This window comes from Vicugna pacos, chromosome 6, assembly GCF_048564905.1.
Source record: "Vicugna pacos chromosome 6, VicPac4, whole genome shotgun sequence".
NCBI lineage: Eukaryota > Metazoa > Chordata > Mammalia > Artiodactyla > Camelidae > Vicugna > Vicugna pacos.
In genome coordinates this window covers 34,359,197-34,377,660 of record NC_132992.1, presented here as the reverse complement: position 1 = coordinate 34,377,660, position 18,464 = coordinate 34,359,197, and the positions used below count along the sequence as shown (strand labels likewise).

The following is an 18,464-nucleotide window of genomic DNA, read 5'->3' as shown; positions in this document are numbered from 1 at the left end:
TAAAAAAATCTATTTACTCAACCATTTCTTCATAGCTATTTTAAGGGATCTTCATTACTGGGATATCTTTCTTCTTTCTTCCCAGAAATCCAGACACTGTGTAACTTTTCCAGTCAAGGTGTCATGTCCCTACTGTGCCATGACCTGACCACTTCTCCCCCGACACTTTTATCACTTATGGTCCATTCCTGTGATTGAACATTTAACAATATTAGTTGTGCCTCATTTATTTCTGTATCATATTTCCATTTAACGTTTTATGTGTCTATATTTCATTCATTCAATTAGATTGTAATTTATTTTAAAGCATGGCTCATTTATTACCTTTCCTCAATCTGTCTTCCTCATTCACGTATTAAAAACATGCTTGTGGGTATGGATTATGAACCAAACACAATGTTAGATATTGGAGAAAAATATATGTGACATATTTCAGGCCATAGAGGAATTTACCATCCAATAGAAGAGTCAGAAGTAAAATAAATAGGTACAGCAATGTGATGAGTGTATGTTAGAGGTGTGTGCAGTGTACTTTGGGCAAAAAGGAAGAAAGGACTTAAGGTATTAAAAATTACTCCAGAAGACACCACCTGGGTTTATTCTTAAAGGAGGAATAATAGTTTAGAAGGTGGACAAAAATGAAATGGCATTCCAGGCAGAGCGAAAGTAAATAGCTGAGAAAAAATACAGTCTATTGGTAGGACACAAGTCATAAGGTATGGGTGGGCTGGGGACGTGACAGGAATTTGGAAAGACAAGACTCACAAAAGATTTTAAATATCAAACTAAGGGTTTGACTCAATCCTGGGGACAATGGGAAGCCATGAGGAGATTTTTAAATATAACCTTTTGATTTAAGTCAAACGTAGACTAAAGTACACAACTCATACATTCACAGCTCAATGAGTTTTCACAAAGGAAACAAACCTGTGTAGCCAACACCCAGATTGAGAAAGGAAACACTACCTGAACCCATGGAAAGATTTGAAGCAACAGACATATATTGTCAGACTTGCATTTTGAAAGATCTTTGCAGTGCATTAAAGGAAGAAACTGCTTGGTAGGGTTTTGTTTGTTTGTTTGTTTATTTGTTTGTTTGTTTTTGTAGTTCCTGAATTGTTCATTTTCCCCCTGAGACAGGGATAGAGACCTGAAGCCAATTTTTTAGGTAAATACCACTCACTTCTCCTAAGTAAGGGGCTCTCCAAATCAAGATGTCTAGAGTGGGTCTTAGCCCTGACAAATCGGACTCCAAGGGAGATTCTCCTCTGCCCTTCCCCAAAGGTCCTCCAGCAAATTAGACAAATTCGCCCAGGTGAGCTGTTCCCTGCACTGCATCACTTGTTAGGAGCTGGAGGACCCTCAAAGGAGTTAGGTGAGAGATCTCTCCAGAGTTACCAAAATTTGTTACCCAAAAACTGAGTTCACTTCTTGGTGAGTTTTAAGCCAAAAGACACAACTAAGACAAAGAGCAAAGGTACTGTCCAGGGCCTTTGCACATACAGTTATCTTTACCTGAACATTTTTTTCCAGATACCATTTTTGAGATACAATTGACATGTAACATTGCATAAGTTTAAGGCATGTAATGTAATGATTGATATATGTATATATTGTGATAAATTGCTTTTGTCTGTTTATCTTGCTTTAAAATAGTGAATTTTTAAAAGCTAATTGAACAGTTCTTAGCTTTAGATGCCCTCTTATTTTTTTAAAAAATTTCTCTAGCTTCAGAAGCCATCTTGTTTCTCCTTGGTAAATTTTTAACTTTTTATCATGCCTGGAAAAAGCTGTGGAATGATACACATTCAATGATGGTTTGTTCCGGAACACCACTCTCCTTGGTTGTCTGCCTGCTTATCTGACCACTCTTTAGCTCTCTCCCCTGTACTCTCTTTCTCACTCCCTAAATATTCATGCCCTGTAAGCATCTCTCTTTGGCTCTTACCTCTTCTCAGTTCATGGCTCTGCTTGAATAACTAATCTACTCTCATTGCTTCAACCAGGTGTTAGTCTGGGTCCTCTGAGCAGCAGAAGCCAAGATGCAAAAGAAAATGAGAAGGGAGCTGGTAGAAGCTGAAAAGCCATCAGATTCTGATGCCAGCCCAAACCTAAGTGAGGCACAAAGGGTAAGGAAGTTTGATGGAAGCATCCTGGATTGTTGTGCAATTCTGAGTGTTTGGCAAGGTCACCAGAGAGTCCTCAAACAAATCACATGCCATAGGAGCTCCCATTTCCCTTCTGCACCCACTCATTGTCTTGGATCAGCCTGTAGGAAGGTTAGCCTCAGGGTAGAAGGATTTCAAAGTGTAGCAGCTGGAGCCATTGATCAGTTACACTCCCTATAGTCATTGATATAAGAAAAGCATTGCACGGCTGCCACCAACCACCACTTCACAATTCCCAAGCCCTAATCTCCAGTCCTGGCTTCAATTCTGAGCATTAGAATCATAATTTTGATAGCCACCAATTATTTTCAACATATTCCCCATATGAATCTCATTAATGTATACAATAAATCATTACTGAGTTCCTATTATACACCAGACATTTTACTTTTCTGAAGAAGCTCATAGACTGGACAAGGGGATAAACATGTAATAAATAAATTACAAGTTGCTTGTTCTTTCAACAAGTATTGATTGTGTATCTATTGTTTACCAGGCAATGGGACAAGGTCTAGAGATACAACAGTAAATAAAATATGATATATGTCCTAAGGAGCTGACAGTCCAGTTGGAGAAGTCAAACAACCACACAATTATCATACAATATAGTATGTATATTGTATGACATAATCTATGTGTGGAAGTTTAAATAGGGAGTGTCCACATGGATAAGGGCAAGGACAGGGTTTTCTCAGTTCTCAGCGGCATAAACAAAAGACACATTGACAAGTAACAGCATGGTGTGTGAGGAACTACACGGTCTTATTGTCATAATTGGCCATTCCAATAATTTTAGTGAAAAATAATAAGTACCTGAGTTGATTACCAAATAAATGAAAGACTAAGAAGAGAGAAAGGAGGTAAGGGAAAGATATCTAAGAGATACAATTGTGAAGATTTGGCAAAAGACTGGATTTAGGATGTCAGAAAAGAAGAATCTTCTCAATCTCAGCATGTCCCACACCTGTCCCACCTCCTGTATTTTCTCTCTTCCTGCTGCCACCCCTCACAAAGGTGCTCTAGTTAGAAACTTCAGTGAGTTCCTAACACAGAGCCTGGCAGGCATACGATAAATGCATAATGAGCAAAGTACAAAATATCTGTGACTCTGAAACGTGGACTGGCATCACAGCCTATATCACTGGCGTTCTTAGCTGCAACCACAGAATCCAGTCCCACCAGCTTAAGCAGAAAACTGTTAAAAGGCATTCGGCAGCTGTAGCTAAAAAGGGAGCGCTGGAGAACAACTAGAGGCTAGCCTTCAGGAAGAACGTTCACGTCCAAACCACAGAACTGGTCTGAGGAGGAAACGGCCGCCACTACCTCCAATGCTAAGTATTAAACCTTGGGACTTGACCAAATGGTGGCTGCAGCCAGCACCAGGGCCACTTCTGTGACAAGCACTCAGCCTTCCCAACATTGCTGCTGCCCCTGCTATCAAAACTGGGCACCACCCACAGCAGCAACAGCCAAAGCCTCACTTCCGGCATCAGTGGGTGCATCCTGCGCGCGTGCATCTGACTAGTGGAGCCTGGACCTCTTGCTTGAGTCTCTGCTGCAAGGGCTACTGAGGCATTTCAGTTTTACCGTAAAGGTCAGGACTACTGCCTTGGGGAAGTGAGGCTCTTAATGAGGGAAATGCCCAAATATAGACAGTTATGATGGGCAGCTATATACGTGATGTGCACAGCCTCACTCATCATGTGATTCTGTGTAAGAATTAATTTCTATGCTCATTTAGAAAAGGCACCAAGAGGCCGCCCAAAGTTAAAAAGGAAGAGTCCCTGCCTTGAAGCACACACTCCAGAAGCTAAGACCCTTTTCAAGAGTGTGAGACCCTTTCCTACTGCAAACAAAGGTAGTTTTCATTGCCACTGATATGTGACATTGTTTCAAACAAATAGTTAGGCCTGTGTTCCACAAAAATACATTCTCCTTTTTCAGGCCTACCAAGTTGGCTGACAGTTTCTTCCATTTAATGGGTTCCATTATTTATCTTGGATTGAATAATAATAGTCTGTTTTCTTCTTCCTTCTTCAAATTGAACAGTTTGGGAGTGCTGTGTATCATTCTGCCAGCTACCACTGCTAGTTCCTGAATAAAAATGTGCTTGAATGTTTTATGGTCTAAACCAGTGCTTCCACTAGGAACTTTCTGTGATGACAGAAATGCCCTAAATCTGTTTTGTCTGATCAGAAGCCACTAGTCACAGGAGGCTATAGAGCCCTCAAAATATGGCTAATGACACTATGGGACTGGATTTTTCCATTTTATTTTATTTTAATTCATCTAAATTCTGTATTGAAATTTAAATAGCTACATATGGAGGGTAGGTAGTGAGTTGGACAATTAACTATAAATCTTAAATATTAAAAAGTGATTTTAAATATTCAAAAATGATCCTAGGCTCTTCAACCCCCAATTTTCTTTCCTTCTTTCTTTCTTTTTTTATTGAAGTATAATCAGTTTACAGTGTTATGTTAATTTCTGGTGTACAGCATAGTGTCCAACATTCTTTCCATTACTTCTCTTTATGCAAAACATTACTACCCCTGCTATCTGGGATTGGGTCATTTTCCTTTCCTTAAATTTTATTGACAGCCTTGACATAGGCTTGCATAACTGTCTTCTTTATTGGAATCAATCAGAATTGGACACAATCCATGTAGATAAAATTAGGACGATCTAGATAATTGGGTAAAGCCCTCCTTGATCTATCCCAGGCTCCACCAGGAAAAGAATTCAGTGGTTAACAGTGAAGTGTGATTATACAAGCAAATTCTGGGAAAGGTTATGTATGTATCTGTTTTAACAACAGAAAGATAGATCATTCATATCCACTACATGTGTGTCTTTGAAGCCTAGTTACAGGGGGAAACGGCCTCAACACTATCCATGCAAATATGCCTCACAGCAATTGTGGGGTTAACCAAGTGATTTAAATGAAAATAAATACACAATGATGAAACTCATCACAATTTATGTTAAAAAAAAAAAAGGACAGACTGAAAACCACACCAGTGCCAATTCTATACTTTATCAGCATTGAAGCAACTATGATATGAAGCAACTATCACTCACATGCATGCTCAGCAGGAACCTGCTACAGAGCTAAACAATGCTTGGCAGCCAGACTTCTTAGCAGAAAAGAGATATGATTTTATTTTATAATGACAAAACTTTAGAACTCACTTGAGAGGACAGTCAATTCGAATACAAATTTGCCATCCACATAAATGGGGCATCATTCACCTGGAAAAACTGAAGGAAGGTCATGCTTTGCTTTTAGATTGGTTCACAGCACAAACAAAGGACTCTCACGCTTTGAGACTCCCTGCTCTAGAGAGGAACAGCATTGCATTTAGATTCTTTGTTCTCTGACATGGTGTTCCTTCATTTGGGTCACAGTCTGCAGAATTTAAATGGATAAACAAGCAGATAAGAAAAGCAAGGATCAGCTGCATGATGTTTAACTCCACTGGATATTAAAAGGCATATCTTACAGTTATTGGGGGAAAGAGGGTGGGAAGGGATAAATCTGGGAGTCTGAGATTTGCAAATGTTAACCACTATATATAAAAACAGATAAAAAACAAATTTATTCTGTATAGCACAGGGAACTATATTTAATATCTTGTAATAGCCTTTAATGAAAAAGAATATGGAAATGAATAAATGTGCACACACAGACACACACACACACACACACATATGCATGACTGGGACATTATGCTGCACACCAGAAATGGACACATTGTAACTGACTATACTTCAACAACAACAAAAATTTTTCTAAAGGCATTCGTATCTATTTTGAGACTTTCCTTACCCATCTAAAATATAGTATTTTCCATCACAAAAGCCCTCTTGATCCCTACACATGAAACTTGGGGGAAACAAAGTAGGAGAAACCAGAAAGCTGAGCGGGGTCAGCAAGAATGTCCTTTGGGGCATGGAGAGAGACATCAAAGCAAATGTAAACACCCAGGTATGCCTGAGTCCAGGTCTGTCCTGTGGCTTCTTAAACGAAAATCATTCACTCATTCAACAGTATTTTCTGGAGCCTGCTTAGCAACTTATCCTAGATATATGAAAACCAAGACGCATAAATGCTCTTCCTACCTCCCAGGGATTACAGTCTATTCAGTGAGACTAATTTATCAGGCTCATTCTGAACCTAAAGTGACAAAATATAATTCATCTCAGCATTAGGTAAGATGATCTTATTTTTTAGGGTGGCACATCACATCTAAATATTCCAGATGTTTCTATTCATTTAATTGTCTTTAGTAATGAATAAAAACAGAACTAAGAAATTATTTATCCACAGCAATAATGTTAACGGCATTATGATACGGATGGTGATATTTCTATGGTGAAAAACAAACCCTTAGCATCCAAAATATTCAAGTCATATGGAAATCAAACATCAGATTCTCTTATTATGAAGAGTATTGGAAAAGCCAACATATCAAGAAGAATAGTTCCACAACCAGAGATGGAGATCTTCTATAGAAAAACAGAGCACTGAACCATTCTTAACATTTCTATGAACTAAAAATAAAAAGTGACAAATCTGAAACATACGCAAAAGATGTGTTTAACCCTCCTGAATCCAGCTTCCTCCAGTTAATTCAATAGTAAGAACTACTTGTAAGCCTTTCACCCAACAGGTCCTTTCAATACCTGGATGTAGAGAATAGTAAATCAATAAATTAATTTTAATGCTTCACATTATCCCTGGGAAAATCTTTAGAAAGTTTTCTATGACACATTCATGACAGATTTCAAAATACACTGTTAATATGGTACAAACTCATTTATACAAATAGATTATAATGGGACATGATTTCTGTATATAAAAATATGGATATTCACAAGTCCAGAGGGACCATGCCTTCTACATTTACACACAACATAAATTCTGGTTTGGAAGTAGTCACGAGCAAATCTTTTCAGCTCCTTTTCCATATACATCCAGATTCTACTGCCATTATCTCCAAAGAGAGGTGCACGTACCCCTGAGAACTATATTAGAAGAAAATATTAGAACATCTACATGTATGTATACAAAAAATAAGAAATAGGTTAAGGTTACTAATATCTTCCATACTAGGTCCCGTACTTTGTTCACTCATTAGATGGCCACACGAGTGTAAAACATAAGGTCTCCAGAGGGAATTTGGGGAGTTTCATGATATGGAAGGATTGGTATTTGGCCATCTCACCCCATCTCTGCTTCTATCAAACTTCAGTAAATTGTAGTTTACAGTGTTAAAGTTATTTTATCTTTATTAGTTGAATCCTAGGCACTGGAGTCTAGTTGTTAAAAGGAGAGCCTCTAAAGCCAAAATGGATAGGCTCAGATCTTGCCTGACTTTGAACAAGTTTCTTGTTGATTTGTCTCTGCCTTAGGCAATTTCATCTGTAAAATGGGAATGAAACCAAACTGATAATGTAATTATGAGATTAACTGAGTTAATATTTGTAAAGTGCTTGAAACGGTGCCTGGCAAGTAGTAAGCACCATATAAATCTGTTAAATAAATATTTACTCATGAGATGAGGAGTGCCTCTGAAAGTATTTTGTACTGCAGAGAGGTTCATTGGTTGTCCCTTGGCAAAACATTTCAAACTCTTGTCAAACTTAAAGGTGAATTATGTATTTTTCTTTTACAGAAAGAAATGTGTTCCAAATTTGCTGATCTTTTCTGTGATGCTCTGGGGGAGACAAGTAGAGAAACCCCAGTTGCCCATCCAGATAGGGCAGTCAAAGACAAGAAGCAGACAATGATCAGGATGGATGTGCCCAAATCAATATTGTGCTCCATCAATATCAAGCATTCTAGCAGATATGGAGAAAAAAGAGAAAAGGAAATTTGCTGATCTTTTCTGCGATGACAGGTGCCTGTCAGCAAGTAAGCCTCCTATAAATATTAAAACAAAATAAACTGTATCTGTCCCATCAAGGTAAAGGTGCGATTTTAGCAATGAATAAGAAAACAACTGCTTCTTTTTGAATGCTATCAAAGTCTTCTGAAAACGGGTGTTTACAAATGTTTATATCATTGTGCAATTTTGTTTGAAAATGATGGGTGTTATCCATAAACATTCTCATTTCTACACACAGAAAAAAACTTGGAAACAGAATTTTCTAACTCATTACAAAAATCTGGAGCCTCACTGGAGTCTGGAAATGTTTGAATGACTTAAAGAGCAACACACATCTCATTTATACCTTATGTTTTTATTTATTTTTAAGTAGTGCTTATTTTATCTTTGTCATGTTCTTTTCAAATTTTACTTTTATGTATGTTTTACACCCATGCTATGTTAGTCAGAAAGGAACACATATATAATTTATAAATAAATAATCAAGGCTATTTGATGAAAATATTTTTACTACTATGGGTGCATGTGAAAAAAAAAAAACCACCATCCTATTGCCTAGACATGGTCATTGTTGAGTGACTGCTAGGTAACAGAAACTTATCACATTGACCCTCCTTAATCGTCACAATAACTCTAAGAGACAGGCACTTCCATTCTTCCTGCTTTACAGAGTAGGAAACAAAAGTTGAAAGAACTTAAATAATTTCCCCAAAGCCAAAGGGCATGCAAGAGATTGAATCAAGATTGGAGCACAGTTCCATCTGGCTCCAAGAGCATAATGGTGACCACGCTGCCTACACACTTCCCGAAACACAGAGCAGAGGGGTTGTGGTGGTATCACACAGCAAAACAACTGGACAGAATAATAGCAGAAAATGCAGATTAGCTAACTTAAAGAAGGTAATTAACTATATTTTTGGTTACATATATACAAGCAGTCTTCAACTTTCAAATGGTCTGTGCTCTAAACTTGGGAATTACTTGCTAGGAATGTAGAATGCATTTTCTTCTAGGAACAGGACTAATGATAGTGGCTGAATTTCTGGACTATACACAATCTTATTCTCCTCATAGTATATCTGAGTTATTAGACATTAGCAATGAAAAATAGTAGAAAACCAAACTTCTGCAATGGTCAGCAACTGAACACCCACACGCAGAATCAGAATATTGCTGCCTAAGGAAATCATGTTCTAAAGAACTGTGATGACGTATAGGGAAATTTTGTGCATGTTTTCAAAGCAATAGTTTCTCATTTTCATGGACTTCAGAAGTTAATGGCATCATATCTTCACAACACTTAATTTAACTTCAAAGGATATAAATTTAATTTTCTTGGTAGAGGTGTACAATTAGTGTTCTCTTACTTTTATCAGAATTGATTAAGGCTGGTTTTTCAGCTAATGGAATGGGGAAATGGGCAGAGAGAAAGAAAGAGGGACTGAGACTTTGATTTTCCTAAGGTAATTAGGAGAAGGTAGCAAAAAAAAAAAGACAATTAGATTAGCAATGACACGTGTATACTTGTGGAAGAAAACACTATCTTTAGTAAAACTGACATGGGGTGGAGAAGAGATAGCATGGCAGGGGCTTATTCAAACCCACTCCTTGTGGTTCTGCTAAGTGCCCATTTTGCTGTTATATTATAATCTTGTTTAATGTCTGGGAAGAGGTAGTTTCTTCTCCCAAGATTGCCAGGAGCTTGGTTGGTCTGGTACAGTTTGGTTGGGTGGTGGTGACTGGGTGGACAGGCACTAGGTGTCATAATGGATGGACGTCAGGTATCTCTGTGACAAGAACATCCTCACGGTGGCTTTGAGAGCAGCAAATGACCAACACCCAAATTCTGAGCCTGGGGTTTTTAATTCAAGAAGCACTTAAGATGCATCATTATGCTTGTTGGCAATGAATTAAAATGAATAACCTTCACTGAAATATTTAACTAATTACTCTGTGAAATCTCCCAGGATTCTCTAACTCCAAAGAGGAAGAACATTAGACTTGGAGTACTTTTCAGAGAACAAGTCATTCTCATCTTTAAGAGAAAAATATTTGGTTTATTTTCTGTCAGCTTCCATAGACTGTTGCTCTTGGAAATACTCTCCTCTTTCTTATAATACACTTTATTTTGGCTTAAAAAGAAATTTATTTTCTCATAGTTCTGGAGCATAGGTGTCAGCAGGTTTGTTTTGTCCTGAGGCCTCTCTCCTTGGCTGGCAGACAGCTGCCTTCTTATTGTGTCTTCACATGGCCTTTTTTCTGTGCATGTGACTCCCCAATGTCTCTCTTCTTATGAATTAGGGCCTCACCCTAATGCCCTCATTTAAACTTAATCACCTTATTAAAGACCTTTTATTTCTTTCTAGTCTTACTGAGATATAATTGACATAGAGCATTGTACAAGTTTCAGGTGTACAGCATAATGATTTGACTTACATTTATCAGGAAATGATTATCAATAAGTTTAGTGACCATCTATCATCTCATATAGACAGAAAATAAAAGAAAAACTTAAAAACATTTTTTTCCTTATGATGAAAATTCTTAGGATTTACTCTTTAAATTTTGTATATAACATACAGCAGTGTTAACTATTTTTATCACATTGTACATTGCACCCTAATACGTGTCTGTCTTATAACTGGAAGTTTGTACCTTTCAGCTGCCTTCATCCAATTCCCCGCCTTTCACCCCTGGCCTCTGGCAACCAAAAATCTGATTTCTTTTTCTATGAGTTTCTTTCTTCCTTCTTCCTTTCTTCCTTTCTTCCTTCCTTCCTTTCTTCCTTTCTTCCTTTCTTCCTTTCTTTCCTTTCTTTCCTTTCTTCCTTTCTCTCTTCCTTTCTCTCTTTCTCTCTTTTCTTTCTTTCTTTGTTTTTGAAGTGTAATTGACCTACAACATTGTCTTAGTTTCTGTTACACAACAGAGTGATTCACTATCTCTATACAGTTCAAAATGATCAGCATAATAAATCTAGTTGCCATCTGTCACCATACAAAGATACTACATAATTATCGACTATATTCTCCACACCGTACATTTCATACTTGTGACTCATTTATTTTGCCACTGAAAGTTTGTAACTTCTTAATCTCCCTCAGCTATTTCTTTCTTCCCTTCACCCCTTCTCCTCTGGCAACCACCTGTTTGTTCACTATATTTATGATTCTGTTTCTGTTTTGTTATGTTTGTTCATTTGTTTTGTTTTTTAGATTCCACATATAAGTGAAATCATACAGTATTTCTCTTTCTCTGGCCTAGTACCCTCTAGGTCCTCCATGTCCCAGATGGCAAGGTTTCATTCTTTTTTATGGCTGAGTAATATTCAATTGTGTATATGTACCATATCTTCTTTATGCATTCCTCTATTGATGGGCTCTTAGGTTGCTTCTAAATCTTGGCTGTTGTAAGTAGTACTGCTATGAACATTAGAGAGCATGTATCTTTTTAAATTAGAGTTTTCATTTTTTCCAGATATACACCCAAGAGTGGAATTGCTGGATTGTATAGTAGTTCTGTCTTTAGTATTTTGAGGACTCTCCACACTCTTTTCCACAGTGGCTGCACCAATTTACACTTCTACCAGTACTGTAAGAACTGTACGGCACCTAAGGTTCCCTTTTCTCCAATTCATTGCCAACACTTGTTATTTGTTGTCTTTTTGATAATAGCCATGCTGACAGGTGTTGAGCTGATATCTCGTGGTTTTGACTTGCATTTCCCTGAGGGTTAGGGATGTTGTGTATCTTTTCATGTGCCTGTTGGCCACCTGTATGTCTTTTTTTGAAAAATGTCTGTTCAGATGCTCGCCTCATGTTTTAATCAGGTTGGTGGTTTGTTTGTTTGTTTGTTTGTTTGTTTGTTTTGATATTGAATTGTATGAGTTTTTGGTATATTTTGGATATTAACTGCTTATTGGGTATATCATTTACAAATATCATCTCTCATTCAGTAGGCAGCCTTTTCATTTTGTTCATAGTTTCCTTCACTGTGTAAAAGATTTTTGGTTTGATGTAGTCCCATTTGTCTACTTTTTCTTTTGTTTCCCTTGCCTGAGGAGACAAATACCCCCCAAATATTACGAAGACTAATGTCAGAGAGCATACTGCCTATGTTTTCTTCTGGAATTTTTATGGATAATAACTTTCAACAAAATGGGTATAGAGGGAACATACCTCAACATAATAAAGGCCATAGATGATAAGCCCATAGCTAATATCATATTAAATGGTGAAAAGCTGAAAGCATTTCCTCTAAGATCAGGAACAAGACAAGAAGGCCCACTCTTGCCACTTTTATTCAATCTAGTATTGGAAGTCCTAGCCATGGTAATCTGACAAGAAAAGGAATCTGCATTGGAAAGGAAGAAGGAAAACTGTCATTGTCTGTAAATGACATGATACTATACACAGAAAATCCTAAAGACCCCATCAAAAAGCTACTAGAACTCATCGATGAATTCGGTAAATTTGTAGGATACAAAATTAATATATGGGAATCTGTTGCCTTCCTATATGCTAACTATGAACTATCAGAAAGAGACATTAAGGAAACAATCCCATTTATAATCACATCAGAAAGAATAAAGTACCTAGGAATAAATCTAACCACGGAGGTAAAAGACCTGTTCTTAGAAAACTGTAAGACACTGATGAAAGAAATTGAAAGGGACACAAATAGATGGAAAGATATGCCATGTTTATGGATTGGAAGAATTACTATTTTTAAAATGACCATACTACACAGGGCAATCTACAGATTAAATGAAATCTCTATCAAAATACCAATGGCATTTTTCACAGAACTAGAGCAAATAATTCTAAAATTTGTATGGAAATGCAAAAGACTCCAAATAGCCAGAACAAATGTGAGAGAAGAACAAAGCCGGAGGTGTCATACTTCCAGGTTTCCAACTATACCACAAAGCTACAGTCATCAAAACAATTTACTGCTGGCACAAAAACAAATATATAAGTCAATGGAACAGAATAGAGAGCTCAGAAATGAACCCACACTTATATGAACATTTAATCTACAATGAAGGAGGTAAGAATATACAATGGGGAAAAGACAGCCCCTTCAATAAATGGCATTGGGAAAACTGGACAATTACATGCAAAAGAATTAAACTGGACTACTTTCTCACTCCATATCCAAAAGTAAATTCAAAATGAATCAAAGACTTAAATGTTAGACCTGAAACCATAAAACTAGAAGAATACAATACACTTTTAAATTCATTGTCATTTAACTTCTTGGTCCTCATCCTCTCTAACCTTAAGATAGGACATAAATTGATACTACCTACCTCCTTCCTTCTAGAAGCTCTCATGTCCCACTGTACTCCTTTCACTCTTCTCCTACTTTTTAAAATACACCATTTCTTTCTGTCTGTGACTTTATACTTTATACTTGCCACACTTCTAGATTTAAATATCTTCTAACATTCTTCTTTCAGCTCTACTTTTTTCTTAAACCCTCCTATGGGGTGTCATCCACACACAACTTGAACAATTACCACTATTGACTAATTCCCCATGTACAGTTGACACTTGAACAACATGAGTTTGAATGGCTAGGGTCCACTTATATGTGAATTTTTTTTCAATAAATACATATTACAGAATGTGAAGTTGGTTGAATTCATGGATGCAGGACCGTGAATGCAGAGGGTCAACTATAAAGTTATACATGGATTTTTGACTGCATACAGGATTGGTGTCCCTAGCCTCCAAGTTGTTCAAGGGTCAATTGTTTATCTCTGTCTCTCCCACACTTACATCTCTTGACCTCTAAAGTCTTAGGACTTTACATCAATGGTCTATAGCAATTCAACTTGCTAAATCCAGTAGGCTCTATTCCTCAGTGGTTTTCTCTTTCAATCTCTCTATCCAGTCCTACTGTCACATTGGCAATTTGGGAACAAACCTTATTTCCATCCTGAGCTGTTGGATAGCAACTCAGATACTATCCCTGCTTCCATTTTTCCTCTATGGATTTTTTTCTTTCTTCCTTTCTTTCTTTCTTTTTTTTTTTTTGTCTTAAGTTGCCTTTCACAAGCATATTCTACATACAATATCCTTGTTCAGAAACACTTAATGGCCCTGAGAAGAACCTAGACAGGCTGCCTGGGAATCCTGACCTACAGAGCTAAAAGCTAATAAATGGGTGCTGTTTTAAGCTGCTAAATTTGTGGTGATTTGTTACACAGAAAAGGAAAACTTGAGGAAGGGTATAGCTCAGTGATATAGCTTAGCAGGCACAAGGTCGTAGGTTCAGTCCCCAGTACCTCCATTAAATACATACATACATACATACATACATACATAAACAAACCAACCTAATTACCTCCCAAAATTTTTTTAAAAAGAAAAAAAAATAGAAAACTAACATAGTCTTCATGACATGACATCTAATATCCCCTATAGCGAGCAATCTAAGGGACAGCAAGGAGGTAGTGACAATGCTTTTTGGGGGAAAAACAACGTACAGTCTATTCATTAGAAGTCACTAAGCCACTAAACCTCTCCCACACTCACGAGGAAAAAATTAAGCTTTACCTGTTGAAGCAATTAATATCAAAGAATTTGTAAATATATCTAAAAGCCACCATAATAATAGAAATAGTTTTTTAAAATGTTTACTATTGCTAAACAATAGTTTATTTAATACAAAAAAAAAAGTAGATAGCATTTTTACACACATTTTATAGATCCCGAAACCGAAGCACAGAAAACTTAAGTAATTTGTCCAAGTGTCATGGGTAGTAACTGGCTGTGCTGGATGCTAGTCTCAAAATCTTAACTCCAAAGCCTGAGTTCCTACCTACTATGTTAATTTTAGCAATGCAGTGAAAAATAAGTTTCATAATAAAATCCATAAACTGAATACTAAAATATTAGCCAATGAAAATATAACTGGCTGAATTCATAATTAGGTCAGTGACCATTTCTTTCTAACTAGGGATGACCAATTCAGACTAATGACTGAAGTCTACCTGGAGGGGAAAAAAAGAGTAGTTTGTTTAAAATTATATCTTCTACTGTCTACTTGAAAACATTTTATTCATGCCTTGAGTATCAACGGCAAAGGCACGATCACTGAATTAGTGAATGGCAAGAAGACAGTAGAGTAGCCAATATACCAGACAACTGAATCAGGATCGAAAAAGTTCCTGTGGTATATAATTATAGGCCAACTCTAACACAATGAAATTTTTAAATGATAAATTTAGAAGTTCAGCACTTGACTACTGGATTGAGAAAACTGACTTAATATTAGCACTTACAAAAAACAATATTAGGCAGGTGTTAGTTGACTCTAAGCTTAATATATGTCAACTCAGTGATGCACCTGCCAGGGCCTTGAATAGAACCTCAGGCTGTATTAGAAGCAGAAGTGATTATACTCAGACCAGACCAAAAGAAAAATTCCAGTACTGACTGCTACATTGTAACAGGAGTGCAGGAATTTGCAGAGAACAGATTAACTAGAATTGCAGGAGTCTGAAAAAGCATGTCGTAAGAGAAACAGTGAAAGCAGCCAAGAATATCTAACTTAGAAAAGGGAAGAAAAAAAGGAGAACATATTTCCTGACAAATACTGGTAGAGCTGATATGAAAAAAAATTCATTTTATCCTGTGTGGTTTCAGAAAGCAGAAATAAAATAAATGGATAGAAATTGTGGAGAGGTTGATTTTCAATCAATACAAGAACTCTAACAGTGTGAGTCATCTAACAGCAGTCAGGCTGTCTTAGAAGGTGGTGACTTCTGAGTCACTAGAGGAATTCCAAAAGCAGCTGAATGGCCACTTGTCAGATACTGTAGGAAAGATCCACTTTGTAGGCGGAAAGTTGGAAAAAATTACTTCTAAATCACCTTCAAACTCTAAATGTCTCCAGTCCTCTCCTATCCCATGAGTAATTGATACCTCCCAGCCTTAAATTCCATCTTTGGCTTACTAAACTATGCCCTCCAGCCAAGCTACTCTGTATTCTCCATAACCACCTCTCATTTCTTGACTGTAATTTTTCTCGTCTTTTCCCCTTCACTTAGATTGACTGTTACCATCTTTTGTGATTGGCAAAATCATATCCATCCTTGAAGATCAAACACAAAGCTTTTGCATCTATGATGCTTTCTCCAATAACTAATTATCCTCTTCATTTCCTTTCCACCTCTCTTGTATAGTTGTTTTTGAAATTGTTTTGCATTAGACATTTTTATAGCTATCTTTATTCCCTATAAAATTGAAAGCTACTTGAAGGCAAGGACCATCTATTGCTCATTTCAGCATTTCTGTTCAGCTCTAAGTAAAACTTCTGATGACAGCCTGAATAATATGTGCTTATTAAATTGGATTTGACATAGTTACCACATGAAATCAATAGTAATATTGGAAGGATAATTTAAATATATTTTTTGATGAAATGTACTTCTGAAGTGGAGTATTTGTGCCTCTTTCATTGACCCTACTAATTCTATTTTTTTTTCTGTCTGATTTTCAAATTATAGTGAAATACATGTCATTTACCATTTTAACCACGTTAAAGCATACAGTGGCATTTAGTATATTCACAGTATTGTAAATCATCACCACTAGGTAGTTCCAGAACTTTCTCATCATCCATAAAGGAAACCCCATACCCTTAAAGCAGTCACTCCCCATGCCCCTCCCCCAAGCCCCTAGCAACCACTAGCCTGTTCTTTGTCTCTATCCTGTTAATTCTTTCAAAACTCTGATACAAAATCTTGCACCAAGTGGTTATTCAGTAAATATTTGTAAAACTAAATTTGAATAAAAAGGCTCTCCCAGAAAATATACATGATGCAAGAGAAATAAATAACAGGAGAGATCCATTTTTTTAAAGTGAAAATTATTTTTTAAAGGATATTGTTTCTTAGCATAATATTGTATAGAAGAATGTTAGTGATTTTATCAAGCAAGCACTTTGAAATATAAAGTCCTATACAAATGCTAAAAAAATGAGCTATAGAAACAAATCAGAAATTAGCTATGCAAAAATATTTTGGAAGAAAGTTCTTTGAAGTCTAATTTTGCAATTATAACTTCCCTAATTTCCCTCAAAATACACATGAATGATTAAGAGGACAAAAAAACCAGGAGTAGTCAAGATGGCGGAGTAGAAGTAGCTTACCCTCTCCCACAAATACTCCAAGAGTGACATCCACGGACCCACCTATTCACTCAGAACACCTGCTGAACTTTGACAGAACATCGCCTCTTCAAAACACAAAATCTGTCACAAATCTGGTAGGAGAAAAAAAAAAGAAGAAGAAGAAAAAGGAAATTAGTGTGGGACAGTCCCACAGGGAGGGAGAAGCAAAGCAGGAGTAGCACTCATTTGCTGGGTCTCCGCCTCTCCAACAGAGAGGTCAGTGGGACGGAGGGTAAGCCTCCAAGGCCCTGATCTGTGCAGAGCAGTCCTTGACCGATAGAACTAAGTGAAATGGTCACAAAGAGTCCCTGTGAGCCCCAGCCCTAGACATGAGCCTGCAGGAGTGGGACAGGACAGGCTGCCCCAACCGGGCGGAGGACTGCGGCCGGCTGTACAGAGGCAACCTCAGGGGACTGTAGGGTGCTGCGTGCCATGGCTATAAGAGCATACAGAACAGAACAGCCTGGTTCCCTCATAGAATAAAAAGACAGAAAGAAAGAAAACAAGCAAGCAATACTGCTGGTGTGCCCTGGGGGGAGGGGCGTCGTAGCCTTTGTCTCCTCAGACCCCGGGCACCACAGAGCGGTAAGGCTCGGCCACCATATTCACTGGTGCTCGGCTCCCAGATGGAGGGGCCTCCGAAACCTGAATACATACCCAGGGGCTCCACAGCTCCGTAGGCGGGACTGAGATTTGTTTACAGCCTCAGGCAGAGGAGACTGTTCTGCTCCATAGGTGCCTTTGTGGACCCTCACGCCTAAGACAAACGAGCAAGGAGCGGAGTTCTGGCACACAGCGGGGCGAGGGCTGGTGCGGCCGTTTTCTGCGAGCCCGCCTCCTGCGCAGACGCAGTGCTGGGAGCGGCACTGACCCAGTGGCCTGACCCGCGGGCCTTTGGAACAAGCATGTGGAGTCTGCACAGTGGGGTGAGTGCAGGAATGACGTTTTGGCACCGGGAAAGGTGCTGATCCAATAGTGAGCCACATTCCAGGTTGTGTGACCCAGAAATTGCCGTAACTGCACTTGTAGCTCTGACAGCAGAGAACCTGGGGAGCACCACAGCACCACACTGACATTCCCGCAGCTAAAGTAGGGACAAGGGCGGAGTCAACAAAGAGTACTTAAGGCACTCCAACCCCACCTACTATGCATCGCAGCTCAGAAACGGGTCTGGGAGCCTCCACTCCAACAAAAGGGTAACAGACCTGGCCGCTATCAGGGCTGT

The 18,464-nt window shown here is 38.0% G+C and overlaps 1 long non-coding RNA gene across 7 annotated transcripts in view; it reads right to left on the bottom strand.

The window, feature by feature from the left end:
• Nucleotides 1-18,065, bottom strand: part of LOC140696869 (uncharacterized) — a 173,251-nt gene extending 155,186 nt beyond the window's left edge. For 5 of the 7 annotated variants that reach the window (XR_012073463.1, XR_012073461.1, XR_012073459.1 and 2 more), the window contains exons 1-2: nucleotides 17,897-18,065; nucleotides 17,219-17,331 (exon numbers count right to left, since the gene is read on the bottom strand). This is a non-coding gene — a long non-coding RNA (uncharacterized lncRNA). The remainder of the gene's footprint in view (nucleotides 1-17,218; nucleotides 17,332-17,896) is intronic. The other 2 variants (XR_012073464.1, XR_012073462.1) reach the window with 1 other exon arrangement.
• Between the last annotated feature and the right edge of the window lie 399 nt (nucleotides 18,066-18,464).